The sequence below is a fragment of the Lithobates pipiens genome, unplaced genomic scaffold (genome assembly GCF_037356315.1).
Source record: "Lithobates pipiens isolate NorthernLeopardFrog02 unplaced genomic scaffold, aLitPip1_a1.2 Scaffold_1, whole genome shotgun sequence".
Taxonomy (NCBI): Eukaryota; Metazoa; Chordata; class Amphibia; order Anura; family Ranidae; genus Lithobates; species Lithobates pipiens.
Window position 1 is genome coordinate 75,657,661 of NW_027507685.1, and position 22,480 is coordinate 75,680,140.

General features: G+C 42.3%; 1 protein-coding gene across 3 annotated transcripts in view; it reads left to right on the forward strand.

Annotated features, from left to right (window-relative positions):
- Positions 1–10,730: 10,730 nt before the first annotated feature.
- Positions 10,731–22,480, forward strand: part of KCNK6 (potassium two pore domain channel subfamily K member 6) — a 58,069-nt gene continuing 46,319 nt past the window's right edge. For 2 of the 3 annotated variants that reach the window (XM_077458718.1, XM_077458797.1), the window contains exon 1: positions 10,731–11,035. The gene's annotated coding sequence lies outside the window, so the exon portion shown is untranslated. The remainder of the gene's footprint in view (positions 11,036–22,480) is intronic. The other variant, XM_077458879.1, reaches the window with a different exon arrangement.

The window sequence follows — 22,480 nt, forward strand, 5'->3', positions numbered from 1 at the left end:
AAGTCCGTTCATTCAAAATTTGGACGGACTGTCTGTCGGATTGTCTGACGAACTTAGTTGGGCAGACAATCCGCCCGTGTGTACGCGGCCTAAGGCTTCCTTCTCATACAGTTGGTTTGGGAAGCATGTTGAAGTGACAAAAATTGGAGATTTAGACCTTAGTGTGTAGATGTCCTGTTTCTTGCTGCCAGAATAAAGTAACTCTCGTGAGCATAAGGCTCAGTGTACAATGAAAAAAAATTATGACAAGTCAGTAAAAAGCATTTCTTTGGTCATTCTGTGGCCTATTCATAACTTCTCTCTGAGGCCTCCTTTAGAAAGGGTTTTTCTTGAAACAAGTGGGTCTCATCCTTATTGAAACCAGAGCCTGGTAAATTCTTCCCAAACCTTCCATGCGCCACTAGTAAAAAAAAATAAAAGATATTCACAGTAATAATATGGAATTACAAATTATGTTTTGAAATTCTGGATTGGGATAGGTGTCACTGAGGATGGGGCTAGGGGTGGTGGTGGGGGGGGGGGGGGGGTTGAGGGTCTCTTTAGCAGACTTGGTGGCCTTGTAAGGGTTAAGGTTACTGGAGGAAGCTGGGGGTAATGGTGGGAGAAGTGTCCTTGGAAATGGCTGAGGACTGCAGAGGCACTGTGGAAGACATACTGCGCCCATTGAGCACTATGGAGGGCTGGAGCAAGTTAGGGGGCACTGCAGGGGGCCTTGTACCTGTGGGGTAGAAAGACTCTCAGGGGACCCAGGGACTCTGTTGGAGGTTGAGGTACACTGCATCCCACTATGTGTGGCTGGTTAGCACTTTGGGAACTGGGAGGCAGTATGGTGGGTTAGATTATCTGCAGCTAAATTGAGAGCTGGAAGGTGGTAGGCCGTGGCCCAGCAGTGGGCCATGATTCAGTGGTTGAGAACCTCCTGTTCTAAAACATGTTTTAAGTATCAAACTTTTTTAAATTTTAGATTTCGGTTTGTAGGTGTCTTTTGGCCTTGGTGCCAGAAAACAGTAATTCCAGTGCACATGCATAAGGCTCTGTGAACAAATGAAAAAAATGAAAAAATGTGTGATGAGCCGGGGAAAAAACATTTAGGATAGAAAAAAAATACAGATTCTCTTCTGTGATAAAAAGTTGTTTTCAGCATTTAATCATTTCCAGTTCCACTTTAATGTGAACTGCACCATTCTGACATTTGACTTTGCACCCTGGGAATGATGGTAGGTATGCGCTTCCCATGTGAATCAACCATGAGTGCCAGAGCTGTGCTAAAATAAATACTGATTAAATAGATACATAAATATCATACACAACTCATAAGTACTCTTGTAAAAATAATAAGGGTGAAAAAATATTTGAATAATATACAAATTAGTAAATATTTAAATAATGAGTGAATGTAAAATAATCAAGTTAATATCTGAATAATGAGTGAATATAAATCAAATTAATAAATATTTAAATAAGTGAATATATATTAATCAAATTGATAAATGATACTGAAATATAACAGTGATTAAATAAATAATACTAAATTATGACAGTGATGAAACAAGGTAAGAAAACACTAGTACAACCAAAAAAGTGCCCGAAGCCAAAAGTGAAATAGTCCACTCAAAGGCAAGCGAGCGCCCGTTCGCTCAGAGATCACGTGACTGCGTCAGCATCTGAGCGAACGGGCGCTCGCTTCCGGGCGGCAGATGCTCTGTTATTTTACCTCTGTTTGTGAGTATTTGTGCTTTTATTACAAATAACGTTGCTTGCCAGTTTTACACTATGGGAAGTTTTTTTATTTATATTTTATGAGTTGTCTGCGCACTTGAAAGTTTTTTCCGGGAGAAGCTCCAGTCATGTTTGGTGGTGAATCTGTGATCCATCCGACAGACTAAGTGACATATGTTGTAAGCTCTTGCATGCTTCCTTCTGGTAAGCGTGCATTTTTACTGGTGATCAGCACAGTGTGTTGGTGAAGGAGGATTGCACATTGTATTGATATCTACTTAAGGAGTCGCTCCTCTCATTCAATATACCTTTGAGTGGACTATTTCACTTTTGGTTTCGGGCACTTTTTTGGTTGTACTAGTGTTTTTTTACCTTGTTTCATCGCTGTCATAATTTAGTATTTATTTAATCACTGTTATATTTCAGTATCATTTATCAATTTGATTAATATATATTCACTTATTATTTAAATATTTATTAATTTGATTTATATTCACTCATTATTCAGATATTTATTAACTTGATTATTTTACATTCACTCATTATTTAAATATTTACTCATTTGTATATTATTCAAATATTTTTTCACCCTTATAATTTTTACAAGAGTACTTATTATGAGTTGTGTATGATATTTATTTATCTATTTAATCAGTATTTATATATTTATTTATATATTTTTTCATATGTTAGGGAATCATTTGGAAAAGTATTCATTTTTATGGTGATGATTTATATGTCGCAGTAACATTAGTCACTTAATACAGTTGGGTGGGAGTATTTTGATAGCGCAGATACACTTTTTTTGCGTATTGACATTTTGATGTGTATCACATCTTAGTAACTGCAGCTCCTGAGATTTAGGGTATTTTGTATATTTTTTTAGATTTAAAGCGCAGTATTTTCCCATTTTTGTCTGTGCTAAAATCCCCTATACCTTTTTATCCCTGTACTGTGCTGTAATTTCCCCTCTGTGGATGTTCATCTATCCAAGCAAATACAGACAATGACTTCCAAACCACAAAACTCTGCTGAATATACCAGCAGGACAAACAGTTTCTGCCAGTGCCAAGAACAAACAGCCACCTAATTCATGCATGTCAATAGCAAATGGATGACTTGCTGAAACCTTCTTTTTGAATAGATGTTTGCATATGAATAAACCACAAGTTTGCGTAGATTGGAAATGCATGTTATTGACCAACAGACAGAATAGAAAAAAGAAAACGCCTTTGATCAGCTACTGTTTATGAGCATCAAATCTCATGAAAGGTGTGTGTGTGTGTGTGTGTATGTATGTATGTATGTGTGTGTATATATATATATATATATATATATATATATATATATATAAAATATTATATTTATTTATTTTATACCTATTTTTGATATAGTCAAAGGGGCAGGGCTTGTGTTGATTGCTTGTGGCTTGTGTTGATGGCACTATTCATGATGACACACCATTAGGGTTTTGCCTTGGAATGGTTAGTGTATACCATTAACAGTCCAGTTTTTTTGCATTGAACTTAACACACATTAGGCCAGATTTAGATGCGTATCTAAACCTGTGTAGCAAGGTCTCCGGCCTCCTTCGGTCTAATGATAACCTGCGATAGCTGATATCCTTCTGTATATGGTGGGTTGCAAAGGCATAGAGGGTGTAATATGAGGTATATTAATTGGGCGCCAGATACTTCTTGAAAGCAAGAACGGGACATACGGGAAAGATAAAAACACTTAATTTCAAGAAAGCTAATTTTCCAAGGATGAGGGCTGCTCTCCAGGACTTAGACTGGGAGAGAATATTGGCACCAATGGGCACAGAACAGAAATGGGAATTCTTCAAAAAGCTTGTTTGTGATCTCACGACAAAGTATATTCCCATGGGCAGTAAGTTTAAAAGGTTAAAAATAAAGCCGATGTGGCTCACGGCCAAAGTTAAAAAAGCTATAAACTATAAAAAAGAGCTTTCAAAAAATATAAAAATGAAGGAACGCTAGTGTCATTTAAATGTTACAAGGAATCTAACAGAATATGTAAAAAGGAAATCAAGGATGCAAAAATTCTAAATGAAAGACAGATTGCAAAAGACAGTAGGACAAACCCCAAAAAATTCTTCAAATATATTAATAGTAAAAAGGTTAAGTCTGAGCATGTAGGCCCTTTGCAAAATAATCTGGAGTGGGTGACTGGGGGCAAAGAGAAGGCTAACTTATTAAATACTTTCTTCAGCTCTGTGTATACAAAGGAGCATGGGGGAGCTCATGTCCATAATGGGGGTGGTACTGACGCAGCCCCAAATCCACAATGGCTCATAAGTGATATGGTCCAGAAATATTTGGACAGAATAAAGGTGGATAAAGCACCTGGACCTGATGGCATCCACCCACAGATCCTAAAAGAATTGAACTTTGTAATTTCAAAGCCATTGTATCTAATTTTTAGGGACTCATTAATGACAGGAATAGTACCACTGGATTGGCACAGGGCCAATGTGGTGCCCATATTTAAAAAGGGAACAAAGTCTTTACCAAGTAATTATAGACCCGTTAGTTTAACTTCTATAGTTGGGAAGATACTGGAGGGATTAATAAAAAACCACATAGACGAGTTCTTGCAGGAAAAAAATATTTTGAGCAACAGACAGCATGGATTCATGAAAGACAGAAGTTGTCAGATAAACCTGATTTCTTTTTATGAGGTGGTAAGTAAAACCTTGGACAGAGGGGTGGCGGTGGACGTGATATATTTGGATTTTGCAAAAGCGTTCGATACAGTTCCGCACACACGGCTCATGTGTAAGGTAAAGTCTACAGGTTTGGAAACATCAGTTTGTAGATGGATAGAAAACTGGCTAAAAGACAGAATTCAGAGAGTAGTGGTTAATGATTCTTACTCTGAATGGTCTAAGGTTATCAGTGGTGTACCCCAAGGTTCAGTGCTGGGACCCTTGCTTTTTAATCTCTTTATAAATTATATTGGGTCTGGGATCAAAAGTAACATTTCCGTCTTTGCAGATGACACCAAGCTATGCAGTGGAATAACGTCCTTACAGGATGTCACCAATTTACAAGCCGACCTCAATGCTCTGTCTAATTGGGCGACTATGTGGCAGATGAGGTTTAATGTTGAGAAATGTAAAGTTATGCACTTGGGGGCTAAGAATATGCATGCCTCATACATCCTAGGGGGAGTACAACTGGGGGAATCCATAGTGGAGAAGGATCTGGGGCTTTTGGTAGATCATAAGCTCAATAATAGCATGCAATGCCAAGCTGCGGTTTCCAAAGCGAGCAAAGTCCTTTCCTGTAGTAAGAGAGGTATGTACTCCAGAGAGAGAGATATAATTTTGCCCCTGTTCAAATCATTAGGGAAACCTCATCTGGAATATGCCATTCAGTTTTGGGCACCAGTTCTCAAAAAGGATATCGGGGAACTGGAGAAAGTGCAGAGAAGGGCAACCAAACTGATAAGAGGCATGGAGGAACTCAGCTATGAGGAAAGATTAGAGGAACTGAATTTATTCACTCTTGATAAGAGGAGATTAAGGGGGGATTTGATCAACATGTACAAATATATAAGGGGTCCATATAGGGAACTTGGTGTCGAGTTATTCACTTTACAGTCAACAAAGAGGACAAGGGGGCACTCTTTACGTCTAGAGGAGAAGAGATTTCATCTCCAAATACGGAAAGGTTTATTCACAGTAAGAGCTGTGGAAATGTGGAATAGACTCCCTGCAGAGGTGGTTATGGCCAGCTCAGTGGATTGCTTTAAGAAAGGCCTGGATTATTTCCTAAGTTGTACGTAATATAACTGGGTACTAAAATTTATAGGTAAAGTTGATCCGGGGAAAATCCGATTGCCTCTCGGGGGATCAGGAAGGAATTTTTTCCCCTGCTTTAGCAAATTGGATCATGCTCTGCTGGGCTTTTTGGCCTTCCTCTGGATCAACTGTGGGTATAGATTTGGGTATATGGGCTGGTATGATATTTATTATATATATATTTTTTTTTTGGTTGAACTTTGATGGACTTGTCTTTTTTCAACCTGACTATGTAACTATATGTTACTATGTAACAAAAGAGATTTTATTTCTCTTAACGGAACTTTGGGAAAGAGGGGTAGGGCCAGGACACCCTTAGGTAGTTGCAAGATTAATTGGCAGACTCCAAGACGTCAACAGGACACCCATCCAGCAAGATGCAACTTCTGTATGTGTAAGAATGCTGTCTCCTATGGCAACAGTCATTAACAGTTCCTAACATCTAACATAAAGTGTAACAGTTCCTTCACTTCCACTACAATCACTTCTTGTAATTCTTCGGCCCTCTAAGCTCCCAGTCTCTCACTAGACTAGATGATTCACTGCCACCGAATCCCTTGAGCTCCTTCCAATCTAGTAGTATATTCCCCAAGCGTCACCCCTGCCTCTCTCCTGGGTCCCTAGCTTGGCACTCAAGATACTTCTCGAGCTTCACCCCGCTGGCCTGCTCTGTCCCTGGCTTAACACACAAGGCTGCTCTGCAAGTGTTTCTTCTACTGGCTGGGTCTCTGGCTTGATGGACACAGAAGTTTCCCGGTGGTTGGTCCCTTTAGTGGCGACAGCTTCCCCTATACCTCCGACCACAACAGGTTCTCCAGCCGGCAGAACCGTACCTTCTGGTTGGACTGCAAGCCGCAATCCCAGCCCTGCACTGCTCTCTTGCATATGGATAGGCCCTCAGGCAGCCTAGCAGCCAGATGTGCCCAGGATAGGCCCAAACTCCGGTCTATCAGCCCAGGCAGTACAACACACGTCCACCCAGACAGCCGTCCAGGTGGCACAGAACACCGATCACCTGACTCCACTCAAATATATAGGTTCTCCCAGCAGGCCAAGGGATTTAAGAAAACCCCTGCCCATTGGCTGGGATACTCCATATACCCATAATCTGACCTTGCATTGCCCTTCTCATATATAATGCCACCAGATACCCGGCCACCTAGCAACAAAAGAGAGAAGTGCAGTAATTACAGGCTTGGAGTGAAATCAATTGAGCCTCAACAATTAGCCAAGGTAGCTTGCTATACCTGGCAGTTAAATTTAGGAGCAACCCTGCCTAAACACCAGGGTGCTACACCTGAAAAACAAAGATTGTACATACTGCAGTGCTTAGTTGCCCTTTCCCCTTTATTTTTTACCTGGTTCACAGTTACTTCAATCTATCTGTAGAATGTTCTGACAGACAGAACGTACCACGTGCCTACACCTACCCTTAAGACAAAAGTGACATTTCAGGTTTGGTAATAATAGATATGTCTAGGGTTCTTTTCAACACATCCCAGTAAGATCAGAAGATCATGAATAGAATTACAAGACCTACAAGTGAAACTGAATTTAAATTGTCTTTAATTGCAGCCCAAAAAATAGCAGCGCTTTTCCTGGAATGTAAGTGTTCCCTGCCACTTCTGTGCCTAAAGGGTCATATTTGTGTATTGGCATTGTGATAGGTTTTATTTTAAACAGCCAGAAGGGCTGATCGGAAAAGAAAAAAAATGGATGGAGGAATCCTCCCTGCTGTGCTATTGTATTCTGACAGCAGGGACTCCTACCCTATACACTGATCAGTGCTTCAGCAAAAATGCAGAACATTTTCCAACATCCCCTCTGATATTAGAAAGTGCTGCCTCTACCAAGATGTCCACCTCCACAGACACAATGCAGAACAAGGTATGGTGAGGCAATAATGTGTTTCAACCCTTAATACCCTGACCCAGCACATCACATCCTTGTTCATTTCACGTTGTTGCAGCACTTTATTGGGTCGCATTCAGCAGTGGCTGCTTGTTGCCTGTTTATGCAACATGACATTTTAATTTTATTGCGGACGCAAAGCATTTTAACTGAAGCATGGATACATCCCTAAATGGCTGCATTTCTTAGTTTTATAAGGGTGGTAAAACCCGGGCTCAACTGCCTGCTTATAAAGCCTCCCTTCACACCACCCTAGCTTCCTGTGTGAATAAGCCAAAGGGGTCCAGTCACACAGATGCGAAGTGTTAAAGGGGTAAAAAAATAAAATCTTCTCCCTGCAAATGAATTTGCATTGCATACTTGCACATTATGAAAGGCGCACCTGAAAACTAAACCTTCCGGCGGCGCACTTTCACCGCTGACAGGGCTTCCATTTTCACCCTGTCTTCCTTCCGGGTTCGGAATATTTGCTGCCACACAGTTCCCCACAATACACAAAGTATTTACATCTTGTGGTGTGTTATGGTATGATATACCGTTGCAGCCTTTTTACTTATTGTATGTGCATTGGGTGCCATTCAGAATCCCTTGTATTGCACCACAATGTACTTATATTCAAGCATTAAGGTAACAGACATAGTAGCCTATCAAGATCACATTTGTGCAGATCGATTATTTAAGAGTATATCTTAATATTATTCCTGCACTACTAATGTACAGTACAGTATGTGATAACTCGAGGTCTGGAGGATGAACGTTCCTTTCCCATACTCCTTTTTTTTTTTTTTTTTTTTTGACACGTACACAAAGGGGTTGATTTACTAAAAAGATATAAAGAGGAGGATGCACCAGCCTTGTACATTATCCCAAGATAATTTAACAAACTACTCACAAACGTAATGAATAAAAGCCTTTAACCACTTCCCGCCCAAGGTACGTCCAGGGACGTCCTTGACTTTCTGGGGGTATATCTGAATGATGCCTGAGGGCACAGACATCATTCAGATATCGGCATTTTCAGACGGCGATTCCCTGCACCATAAGAACAATCATAGAGGCTGTTCCGCCGCTTGATCGTTCTTACGGGCGGCGGGAGGGGATGCCCCCCTGCTGCCCTCCGGTGCTTCTACCGACTCACCGCTTCCATCGGTGAGTCGGTCACAGGATCCGCCGGCCCCCGGATGATACCATAGAGATTTCCGGCGGACCAGATCGTCCCCGGAGTCTCTATGATCGTTCGGAGGCCGGGCGTGATGTTATGACGTCACGCCCAGCCTCTGCATTCAAAATAACGGTGCCGATTTGGCTGGGAAGACGTCATCTTTTTTTATTTTAGGCTTCCCAGCCTAGAGGTGAGATATGGGGTCTTATTGATATGGGGGTCTTCATATCTCACTGTAAATAGGTCCGATCGTGCACTATTCCTATTACAAGGGATGTTTACATTCCTTGTAATAGGAATAAAAGTAATCACATTTTTTTTTATTTTTTTTAAAGTATCAAATAAAAAAAAAAAGTAAAATTAACAATAAAAAAAATTAAAAATTAAAGCGCCCCTGTCCCCGTGAGCTTGTACGCAGAAGCGAACGCATACGTAAGTCCCGCCCACATATGAAAACGGTGTGAAAACCACACATGTGAGATATCGCCGCGAACGTTAGTGCGAGAGCAATAATTCTAGCCCTAGACCTCCTCTGTAAAGCAAAACATGTAACCAGTAAAAAATTTTAAAGCGTCGCCTATGGGTATTTTTAAATCCCAAAGTTTGGCGCCATTCCACGAGCACGTGCAATTTTGAAGCGTGACATGTTGGGTATCTATTTACTTGGCGTATCTTCATCTATCACATTATGCAAAAAAATTGGGCTAACTTTACTGTTGTTTTTTTTTTTTTTTTTTAGCATGAAACTGTTTTTTTTTCTGAAAAAAACCTGTTCTAAAAATTGCTGCGCAAATACCGTGCGAGATAAAAAGTTGCAACAACCGCCATTGTATTCTCTAGGGTCTTTGCTAAAAAAACATATATAATGTTTGGGGGTTCTATGTAATTTTCTAGCAAAAAAATTATGAATTTTACATGTAGGAGAGAAATGTCAGAATTGGCCTGGATGCGAAGTGGTTAAAAACCACTTATTGTAGCAATCAGTCCTGGGAGGACAGTCTCCAAGTGGCATAGGGGAAGACATCAGGACCACTGCTGGCTGACACATTTCAAAGGAGTACCTTCTTCCTCAGAGCCTAGCAGCCTTCAGCTTGTTATATACACTTATACGTTCATAAGGCATGGCACATCACAATCATTTAATAAAATTGGTGCACACAGAATCTGGTACACCTGTCCATGGTAGCCAATCGGCTTCTAACTTTAGCTGATTCAATTAAAGGGGTTGTAAAGATAATTTTTTTAAATAACAAACATGTTATACTTCCACTGTGCAGCTCGTTTTGCACAGAGTGGCCCTGAACCTGGTCTTCTGGGGTCCCTCGGTGGCTGTCTCAGCTCCTTCCTGCAAGACCTAACCACCTTCATGCACACTCTCTCGCATGGTGGTTAGTTCTTGCGGGCGCACTTCCTTGATACAGCCCGGCTGTATCACTCTGCCCCGCCCCCTGGCACACCGCGTCATTGGATGTGATTGACAGCAACGCGAGCCTGCTGCACTGCTTTCAATTCATCCACTCTAGCCAATCAATGGCCAGGCTGAGCGGCGAAGAGGACATCGGGGGGCGAGCGCAGCAAGTGAACGGGCTCAGGTAAGTAAAACAGGGGGGCTGGGGCGGTATTGTCGGATGTTTTTTCACCTTAATGTATAGGATGCATCAAGGTGAAAAAATGCGAAACTTTAAAACCCCTTTAAGCTTTGACAATAAAACCTGGAAGCTGATTGGTTTCTATGCAGTATTGCACCAGATTTAGCATTCTCCAGTTTTAGTAAATAACCCCCAAAGTTTTATTTGGTCTTCAAAAAACAGTGATTGCGATTTTTTTTTTTTTTTTTTTCCTAGAAAATGCTGTGGAATATGTTGCTATACAGTATATCTACACCTAAATGTAACACAGCAGCCTACAGTAAATCCATGATAAAATATTACTAGTACATTGTTTTGTGCTGTATTTAAATTTTTGCATATTTTGTTGAAACTGTAACCTTGATTTCCACCCCTGTATGTGTCAGTTAGCTCTCTTACTATTCTTCTTATTTCCTCACACTGTACATGGTGTCACTCTTCTGTGACTGGTTTCTGTCTCTCCTCCTACACCGCTGACACCCTCTCCTCCCTCTCTGCAGCCTCAGGAAGTTCTGACTTTTTCCTCTCAGCTAAAAAGTTTTTGTTCAGAGGTGGAGAGGGCAGCTAAGGCGACTAAACCAGAAGGACAGGCTGAACTAGACCCTGGGTGAGGGACAGGCAACAATACCGTCCACTACACTAGATATGGGACTTTAATGTAAATGAAGAGAAACAGAGAGAGCAAATGTACATTGTGTGTATATGAGGCAAACAGCTAGCGAGGGAACGGATATCACCAACACTCCAAGAAGAAGCTGAGAGACCAGGAACACACTGAGGACCGAACAGGTACGTTTAAAGACTATTCCTTTAAATCCCATTAAATGTTGTTCTTTGTATTTCCACTGCTAAATCGTCATCCAACGTCTGGTCTTGCTTACGTTAAACATTTCCTGTTTAAGGAAGTTTTAATTTTTTTTGCTAACAAGAATCCATCTGCAATTTTTTTTCGGGGGGGGGGATGCAAACAGTGTATAAAGAGGGTTTCCATTCCCAAAGGCAATCGGTCAAAATTAAGCTTTCTTCACCCAGCAATCAGCAGATTCATAAAGCCTGAATTGATGACTTGCTATGAGGTTCCATAGGTAACTCATGTATTTTATTACATAAAAGTAATTATCAGGATTATCGATCGACCGTCCACACATTTACATTTTAAAACCTATTTCGGAACACACTAAAACACATCAAAGGTAATGGTATTAGATAGAACCTGTAGATGTCTGTGTGCCACAGCGAGTTTTTGAAGAGCTCAGGCCTGTTCACACCAATACCTTTTTATTTTATTTATTACAGGTATATTGTATATTCACATCAATCCCTGCCCTCAAGGAGCTTACAATCTAAGGTCCCTCACTCACATTCATACATACAAGTACTTAGGCCAATACCTTTTTTTTTTTTATTGTGTATGTTGGAAAGCTAAATGACGTACGTGTCATAAGATGCAATTTTATTCAGTGACGCTGTTCAGGTCTCTGAGCAACTGATTAAAAATGAGGCATGTCCATTTTTCTGTGCATGAGATGCTTAACCACTTTCAGACCGGACCATTTTGCTGGTAAATGACCAGAGGTCTTCTTACACTTTGGCACTGCGCTGCTTTAACTGGTAATTGCGCGGTCATGCAATGTTGTACCCAAACAAAATTTGCGTCCTTTTCTTCCCACAAATAAAGCTTTCTTTTGATGGTATTTGATTGCCTCTGCGATTTTTATTTTTTGCGATATAAACGTAAAAAGACCGCAAATTTTGAAAAAAAATGATATTTTCTACTTTTTGTTATTAGAAAAATCCAATAAACTCAATTTTAGTCATACATTTAGGCCAAAATGTATTCAGCCACATGTCTTTGGTAAAAAAAAAGTCAATAATTGTATATTTATTGGTTTGCGCAAAAGTTGTCACATCTACAAACTAAGGTACGTTTTCTGCAATTTACGCAGCTTTTAGTTTACGACTGCCTATCTCATTTCTTGAGGTGCTAAAATGGCAGGGCAGTACAAAACCCCCCCAAATGACCCCATTTTAGAAAGTAGACCCCCTAAGGAAATTGATAAGAGGCATGTTGAGCCCATTGAATATTTTATTTTTTTGCCTCAAGCGATTGAATAATGACAAAAAAAAAATTTTTTTTTTTTTTTACACAAAGTTGTCACTAAATGATATATTGCTCACACATGCTATGGGCGTATGTGAAATAACACCCCAAAATAAATTCTGCTGCTTCTCCTGAGTACGGGGATACCACATATGTGGGACTTTTTGGGAGCCTAGCCGCGTACGGGGCCCCGAAAACCAAGCACCGCCTTCAGGCTTTCTAAGGGCGTACATTTTTGAGTTCACTCCTCACTACCTATTACAGTTTTGAAGGCCATAAAATGCCAAGATGGCACAAAACACCCACAAATGACCCCATTTTAGAAAGTAGACACCCCAAGCTATTTGCTGAGAGGCATGTTGAGTCCATGGAATATTTTATATTTTGCCACAAGTTGCGGGAAAATTACAAACTTTTTTTTTTTTTTTTTTTTTTTTCACAAAGTTGTCACTAAATGATATATTGCTCACGCATGCCATGGGCATATGTGAAATGACACCCCAAAATAAATTCTGCTGCTTCTCCTGAGTACGGGGATACCACATATGTGGGACTTTTTGGGAGCCTAGCCGCGTACGGGGCCCCGAAAACCAAGCACCGCCTTCAGGCTTTCTAAGGGCGTTACAGTTTTGAACGCCATAAAATGCCAAGATGGCACAAACCCCCCCCCCCCCCAAATGACCCCATTTTGGAAAGTAGACACCCCTAAATTTAGGGGTACACTAGTGAGACTAGGTAATAAATGGCGGGTGCCCTGAAACTATAAAAAAATAACTAACCAACCAGCGTCACCTGTAACAGTTATATGGTGATCACTGGTGAAAGGGTTAACTAGGGGGCAATCAGGGGGCTTTATGCGGTAGTATATGGGGGTCCCTGGCGCTATAAAAAGCTGCGGCGAACCTAAATACCTACCTGCCTAACTAGCGTCACCTGTGACACTAATACAGCGATCAGAAAAACGATCGCTTATTAGGCTGGGTTCACACTGGAGCGATGCGGGAACGCCACGAATGCGCGGCGGGTTCCCGCATCGCATGCCTCCCGGCGGCAGTTCACACTGCCCTATGCGAACTGCTGGGAGTGTCAGTGAAATGTTAATGACACCCCCAGATCAGTTCGCATATCGCAGTGCGATCTGCAAACTCGGATCGCATGGTGTGAACACCCATGCGATCTGATTCTGCTGCGGGCCAAAAAAAGGGTCCCGTGCGAATTTGCGGCGGGTGCGGCGGGTGCGGCGAATGGCTGAACTCGAATCGCACAAAGATCGGATGTGATTTGCACTGCAGTGCGGTGCGAATCACATCCGTTCTCATAAACCGCTGCAATGTGAACCCAGCCTTAGTGACACTGGCGACGGGGGGTGATCACGGGGTTAAACCTTTATTGGGGGGGTTAGGGGGGTACCTTAGAACTAAAGGGGGCTAACCCTAACTGCCCTAACAGTTATTAGTCACAAATGACACCCGCCGGGTGATCAGGGGGTTAAACCTTTATTAGGTAATAAATGGCGGGTGCCCTGAAACTATAAAAAATAACTAACCAACCAGCGTCACCTGTAACAGTTATATGGTGATCACTGGTGAAAGGGTTAACTAGGGGGCAATCAGGGGGCTTTATGCGGTAGTATATGGGGGTCCCTGGCGCTATAAAAAGCTGCGGCGAACCTAAATACCTACCTGCCTAACTAGCGTCACCTGTGACACTAATACGGCGATCAGAAAAATGATCGCTTATTAGGCTGGGTTCACACTGGAGCGATGCGGAAACGCCGCAAATCCGCGGCGGGTTCCCGCATCGCATGCCTCCCGGCGACAGTTCACACTGCCCTATACGAACTGCTGGGAGTGTCAGTGAAATGTTAATGACACCCCCAGATCAGTTCGCATATCGCAGTGCGATCTGCAAACTCGGATCGCATGGTGTGAACACCCATGCGATCCGATTCTGCTGCGGGCCAAAAAAAGGGTCCCGTGCGAATTTGCGGCGGGTGCGGCGGGTGTGGCGGGTGCGGCGGGTGCGGCGAATGGCTGAACTCGAATCGCACAGAGATCGGATGTGATTTGCACTGCAGTGCGGTGCGAATCACATTCGTTCTCATAAACCGCTGCAATGTGAACCCAGCCTTAGTGACACTGGCGACGGGGGGTGATCACGGGGTTAAACCTTTATTGGGGGGGTTAGGGGGGTACATTAGAACTAAAGGGGGCTAACTCTAACTGCCCTAACAGTTATTACAGTCACAAATGACACCAATGCAAAAAAAAATAAAAAATGACATTGGTGTCACTGTGACTGGGGGGCAGGGGTAATTGGGGGGGGTGATCGGGGGGTAAAGGGGGGGTGTGAGTGTGCCTGGCATGTTCTACTGTGTGTGTAGAGTGTTGGTGCAACTCACCGATCCGCTCTCCTCCGTGTCGGAACGAAAAATACCGACACGGAGGAGAGAATACATCACTTCCTCTCCTGTGTTTACATTACAGGAGAGGAAGTGATGTCACGGGGGATTCCTATTCGTCGGGAGCGATCGCGAGGGGGTGGCCATGAACGAATGGCCGTCCCCTCGTCCGGGATCGCTCCCGCACGAATACCGACTGCCGCAGGCACTGGGCGGGGGCCCGATCGGGCCCCCGACCCGCGGGAGGCAAGGGACGTACATGTACGCCAATATGCCTGCCCGTGCCATGCTATCGACGTACATCGTCGTGCGGCGGTCGGCAACTGGTTAATAGAATAATAAAAGTGGGTGGAAATGCACTACAGCTCATGTTACAAAATTGTAAAAGCGGACAATGGTGGACAGATGTGAAGTTCACCTCAAGTCTGTTTGTTTTTGTTTTGTGTGTTTTTTTTTTTTTTTTTTTTTTCTTTTTCCTCCTACTTTTAATGTGTTTTGAGACCAGTAGAAGTCAATGGAAATGCATGTATGTGTTTTCATAGTTGCATAGTAGGTGAGGTTGAAAAAAGATACAAGTCCATCAAGTCCAACCTATGTGTGTGATTATATGTTAGTACAGGCATACCCCACTTTTAAGTACACAATGGGGTTTATTTACTAAAGCTGGAATGTGCAAAATAAGACTCACTTCTGCATAGAAACCAATGAGCTTCTAACCTTAGCTTGTTCAATTAAGCTTTGTTAATAAAACCTGGAAGCTGATTGGTTTCTATGCAGAAGTGAGCCTGATTTTGCACTTTCCAGCTTTAGTAAATAAACCCCATTGTGTACTTATAAGTGGGGTATGCCTGTATTACATTGTCTATCCCTGTATGTTGTGGTCATTCAGGTACTTATCTAATAGCTTTTTGAAACTATTGATGCTCCCCACTAAGACCACCTCCTGTGGAAAGAAATTACACATCCTTGCCGTTCTTATTCCACGTACACACGATCGGAATTTCGGCCAGCAAAAGACCGATGAGAGCTTTTCATCGGAAAATGCGACCGTGTGTATGCTCCATCGGAGTTTAGCTGGCCGAATTCCTGCCAGCAAAAAATTGAGAGCATGTTCTCAATATTTCCTGAAGGAAAAACATTCTATCGGAAATTCCGATCGTGTGTATGCAATTCCGACGTGCAGAAACTCACGCATGCTTAGATACAACTAAGAAATGCAAGCTATTGGCTACTGGGCATTGAACTTCCTTTTTCTGGTCCTGTCGTACGTGTTGTACCTCACCGCGTTCTTGATGGTTGGAATTTGCTGTGACTGTGTGTATGCAAGACAGCTTGAGCGAAATCCCGTAGGAATTACGTCGGGAAAACCATCAGAGCTTTATCCGACCAAAATTCTGATCATGTGTACGGGGCACTACAGTAAAGAACCCTCTACGTAGTTTAAGGTTAAAGTGGAGGGCCACCCTGAAAACCAAAAAATGTTAAAAATGACAAAAAAATCTAAAAAAAATAAAATGAAAAAAAAATTTTTTTTTTACTTACCAGAAATGCCTGTTGCTAGGCACTTTATCCTAATCTTCCTCTTCCTCCTCCGCGGAGATCTTCTGTCTTCGTCGCGGCGTCTTCTGGGTAATGGGTCGCGCTGTGTTCTGGGAACTGTGTGTTCCAGAACACAGCGCGTCCCATTCAGAAAGCGCTGCGGGACTCGCGCATGCGCAGTAGCTGCGGGACTCGCGCATGCGCAGTAGGAAACGGGCAGTGAAGCCGTAAGGCTCCGCTGCCTGTTTCCCTTAGAGGGAATGGCGGCGCCGGGACCCGAGAGCCGAGAGACGGGTCGGCCTCGGGCGGCCGACATCGCGGGCGCCCTGGACAGGTAAGTGTGTTTATTAAGTCAGCAGCTGCAGTGTTTGCAGCTGCTGACTTTTTTTTTTTTTTTTTTTTTTTTTTTTAACTCGCCCTCCTCTTTAAACCTCTTTTCTTCTCATTTTAATGAGTGGCCACATGTCTTGTTAAACTCCCTTCCGCAAAAAAGTTTTTATGTCTATTGTGGGGTTTCCAGTACGGTATTTTGGAAATTTTAAATCCTATCTCCTCTCAAGCATCTCTTCTCCAGAGAGAATAAGTTCAGTGCTCGCAAATTTTCCTCATAACTAATATCCTCCAGACTCTTTATTAGCTTTTGTTGCCCCTCTTTGTACTCGCTCCGTTTCCAGTACATCTTTCCTGAGGACTGGTGCCCAGAACTGGACAGCATACTCTAGGTGTGGCTGGACCAGAGTCAGGAGAATCGTAGTTTGTATCTCCTGGAGTTAATGCCCTTTTTAATGCATGCCGATATTCTGTTTGCTTTGTTAGCAGCAGCTGGGCATTGCATGCCTTTGCTGAGCCTATCATCTACTAGGACCCCCAGGTCCTTTTTCCATCCTAGATTCCCCCAGAGGTTCTCCTTCCCTGTGTATACTGTAGATTGCATTCATATTTTTCCCACCCAAATGCTTTATTTTACATTTTTCTACATTAAACCTCACTTGCCATGTAATTGCCCACCCCAATAATGTATTCCGATCTTTTTGCAAGGTTTCCACATCCTGAGAAGTTATTACCTTGCTTAGCTTAGTGTCATCCACAAATACAGAGATTGAACTGTTTACCCCATCCTCCAGGTCGTTTATGAACAAATTAAATAGGATTGGTCCCAGGTCCCAGGGATTGGTCCCAGGACTGAACCCAGGGGGGCTCCACTTTTCCCCCATGACCATTCCGAGTACTCCCCATTTATCACCACCCTCTGAACTCACCCTTGTAGCCAGTTTTCAATCTACGTACTCACCTTGTGGTCCATGCCAAGGGACCTTATTTTGTATAGTAAACGTTTATGGGGAACTGTGTCAAATGCTTTTGCAAAATCCAGATACACCACATCTACGGGCCTTCCTTTATCTTGGTTTGGCAAGAACGATTCTTCATGAATCCATGCTGATTACTGCTAATGATACCGTTCTCATTACTAAAATCTTGTATATAGTCCCTTTTATGATGCCCTTCAAGAGCTTGCATACTATATGCAAGTATTTTCAGCCCCTGCTAACAAGCCCAAATAATTTCTTGGCCAACTAAAAAAAAACATTAAAAACACAGGTTCTGCATGTGCAGAACGCGCAGCAATATGCATTGAAAAATGTGTTAAAAACTGCATGAAAACAGAAAGTCCACGCAAAGAGAAATTAATCAGTAACCCAGTGACTAACAGGTTTTTGTCTTTCGTCAGATTTGACCTCAGAACAATTAAACACTTCTGTTTGGTTGGTATGATTTACTGTACTGTCACGTGGTTATTTACCTCAATAAATAACTGCTATTGTGTTTTTCACAAGATCTTCTGGAAGGCAATAGAGCAGGTGTACACATCTTCCACCCCATGCAGCATAAAAGGATCCTGGAGCCTCTCTACCTTCCAGGATGTCTTTTATAGAGTTGATTCAAGATGAGACATGAAATGCACCGGCTGTATTCTATAGAACAAGCCATGCCTCATTATACTGATCACCATACATTGTACTTTGTACTTTCTGAGAAAATGCACTCTCCTTCCTGTATACTCAGCATAGATTATGTATGACAGAAATGTTAAATACACACACACATATATCTATTTCAAACAGTCATTATTATCATTCTACACGATTTATATAGTGCCAGCAGTTTACTCAGCGCTTTACAATGTGGAGGGGGGGACAGCACAATTACAGTACAGTTCAATACAGAAGGAACAGGAGGGCCCTGCTCGTAGAGCTTACATTCTAAGGGGGGGGGGGGGGGGGGTACAGCGGTGGTACAAAAGGTAATAGATGCAGGGAATGATTTGATGGGAGTGGCTCTGGGACAGTTGTTAGGTAGGTGTGGGATAGGCTTCCTGAATAAGTGAGTTTTCAGGGATCTCTGAAAGGTGGACAGGTTAGGGGATGATCGGATATACCGGGGCAGGGAGTTCCAGAGGATGGGATAGGCTCTGGAGATGTCCTGAAGGCGTGTCGGGTCATAAACTTACAATACTTTAAACATAATTGTGTAGTGTGAGTTTGAACTTGTTCCTAAAAAAAAAAAAAAAAAAAAAAAAAGTGCTCTTTCATTAAATTAAAAAAGTAAAAAAGTGTTTGGGACTGTGAGTTTCTAAGTTGAATATTTATTGAAACTATCAAAATACATAAAACATGCCATTTGCACAACCACATAGTGGAAGAACATTATAGTAAATGCTCTTCCCTAAATGCATACGTCACATAAATATTTTCACCCGCACAAGACATCAAGGATACATAATTTAAATGTCAACCCAATGCCACATAGTGGTCACAGACAATAAAATAAATACACACAATAATTTCATATATATACACAACATAACAGCATGATAACAAAAGGTAATATATGTAGAACAAAACATTGATGGACCATGATTGTAAGAAATTGTTCCAAATTTAATGGTGTGATATAACCATATGTCTGCATCATTAATTGCTGACGCGTTTCGTGTCAACCACTCATCAGGGGTAGATGCTGAGGGATATCTATAAAGTATAATAGGATAGTATTAATCTACATGTATCCAAATATGAACAAGGGGAGGGGCAGGTAAACCCACCCTCTATACTTGCATACAACCAGTACAGGGAAACGTGAGACCTGTGGAGCCAGGACTGCAATGACATGTTTTATGCATTTTGATAGTTTCAATAAATATTCAACTTAGAAACTCGCACGCTGTCCATGACCTCATTCAAAGTCCTGATTTTCCCGCTCTTTATACAATTTCATTGAATTTAGGCATGAAATGTATCTAGATTGTGACATGACTTTAAAAGACCCCCACAATTTCTTACTAGTTAAAGGAGAAGTCCAGCCTAAGCATGTTTGGCTGGGCTTCTCCTATGGGTCACAGGAGTGTGACCTGCTCTCTGTTGATGTTACAGGAATCAGTCCAGGCACTGTGTCATCCTGACAATGGGAGTTTAGATCCGCCAGGTGCTAGGACTAATGCCCGTCTTGGCCTCTCAGCGAGCCGCTCAGAACCTGAGACAGCCACTCCCCACCCCTTTACAACTCAGCGCTACATTGAGCGTGGAGGTGCAGAGCAGAGTGGCTGCTGATTGACAGCAGCTCTCTGCTTGGGGAGCTGAGAGAACCGAGCCATCGACGATGCTCGATCACTTGGTTGTCGGTGTAGAGGCACCAGGGGACACATGCAGCATCGGATCACTGCTGCATCCACCTAGGTAAGTATGATGGGGGGGGGGGACCCAAAACCATACTTCTCTTTTAAAGCAGCCATTCTCAACCATGGTTCCATTGAAAAAAAACTTCCCTTCCAACACTACTTGGCAGAGCCTGCCAAATGACTCCAATGATCTATTTAGCTATCTGTAAGGGTGGCAATCTGTCCACCACTGTAGGACCTTTTTCCTGATAGCCAATGTAAGGGGCATTCTTCCTGACCACCAATGTAAGGGGCTTTCTTTCTGACCACCAATGTAAGGGGCATTCTTCCCTGACCACCAATGTAAGGAGCATTCTTCCCTGACCATCACTGTAAGGGGCATTCTTCCCTGACCATCACTGTAAGGGGCATTCTTCCCTGACCATCACTGTAAGGGGCATTCTTCCCTGACCATCACTGTAAGAGGTATTCTTCCTTATCACCAATGTAAAAATAATTATTTTGCTCATCCCCAAAGTAAGGAGCATTCTTTGCTGATCCCCAAAGTAATTCCCCATTGAAAGTAAAGGCTTCAGGTTTTGTACCTTAACTCATTTTCTGCAGCTCCCCCCCCCCCCTTATACCGAAGCCTGATCTCGATCCAGCGCTGTGCCTGAGAGCAGCACCTCTCTTCCGCCTCCTCCTCACAGGGCGGATTGATAGCAGTGGGAGCCATTGGCTCTTTCTGCTGTCAATCAAATCCAGTGACGAGGGAGCTGGGGGCTGAGACAAGGTTTGGATCGAGCCTGCATGTGTGCCACTATAGGAAGGGGTTTCCTATGGTGCCACATTGGGAGCCCACAGTGCAAGTCTTCTAACCTTAGCTTGTTCAATTAAGCTTTGTTAATAAAACCTGGAAGCTGATTGGTTTCTATGCAGAAGTGAGTCTGATTTTGCACTTTCCAGCTTTCGTAAATAAACCCCATTGTGTGCTTAAAAGTGGGGTATGCCTGTATATATTTGTTGTTATTTATTTATTTATGTTTGGTATTTTAAAGAACCTTTACAGTCACTTAATACTTTTTTTTTTTTTTTTCATAAAAAGATCCCTAAGACCTTCAAATTATTTAAAGGGTTCCTATGGGGTGAAAAGGTTGAGAAAGGCCTTGTTAAAGTGTATTACATTGCAGTTTACTGGTCTTTTGCTTTCTTTTTTTTCAGGCCTTTTCTTCCTTTTTATTTTCACCTAGTTATCCTGCATTTAACACACATTTGATGTGCTTTTGGGGGGAATTTACTAAAACTGGTGCACACAGAATCGGGCGCAGCACTGTAGAAACCAAATCAGATTCCAGGTTATATTGTCAAAGCTTAATTGAACACGCTGAAGTTAGGTGATTGGTTACTATGAACAGCTGTACCAGATTCTGAGTACTCCCAATTTTAGTAAATCTCCACCTTTGTGTCTACACGAATTTATCATTTTATCTATGAAGAACATAATGGTGGTCAGGATTTCAAACATGCCCGCCTTTGTTCTTCTGCATTGCAAAGTGGATTGATAGGATTAGTAGTTTATATAGAAAAAAAAAAAAAAAAAAGATAACCTTGATTTTGCTGTCTTCCAGCTCACAGGAAGTGACAAGGATCCTGCATTTCTGGCAAGATCCACGGGTATTTTCTGTACTTGCTGAAAATGTTCTTGGCCAAAAAAAAAGTAAAGCTGGGTATATGTTCTTCCAATTTCATGTCCACCTGACATAATTCAAATGAAACATTTCTGCCAATCAGATGTAAAGGAACCAAATGCAGCCCCATGTTCTGGTATTCTGACAGTTGGCATCATACAATAGCCCAGCAGGGTGATTAGTCCATGCTGCATAGTGTGTAGCCTGCAGACCAAACAAAAATGATCTAATGATGTACAGCCAGCTTAACATAGCAACCACATCTAAGGACTGGGAAACTGCAATATATTACATTTTTGATTTGGGGTTTAGATATGCATTTAGTATTTGATAAGTGCTGCATAATAAAGGATTTTTTTTTCAACTTATGTTTTTAGTTTTATCGTTCTACAGCAGCTTGGAAGAATTTACATTTTTCAGTATGATGGTATATAGCACCCTGGTGTTTAGGCAGGGTTGCTAGTAAATTTAGTTGCCAGGCAGTAGTTTCCCTAGTTAATTGTCAGTAGATCCACTGATTCCTCTCTCGTTCTGGATATGCTTCACATTCTATCTTCTGTCGCTAGATCGCGTTATTCTGGTGACATTAGATAGAAAAGGACTTAGCAAAGTCAGGTTATGAATGGATGGGGTGTCTCAGCCAATTGGCGGGGGTTTCTTTAGCCCCTAGGCAGTGGCGGCTGGTGAAGTTCCTTTTTGACCCCTCCTGCTTGGCGAAAATGTGTGTGGTTTCAGCGGAATAGTGGGCGTGACTTAAAGGGGTGTGGTTAGCATCTGAGATGAACGGGAGATAGAGAGAGAGAGAGAGAGAGAGAGAGAGAGAGAGAGAGATGGACAGCAGGCCCAGATA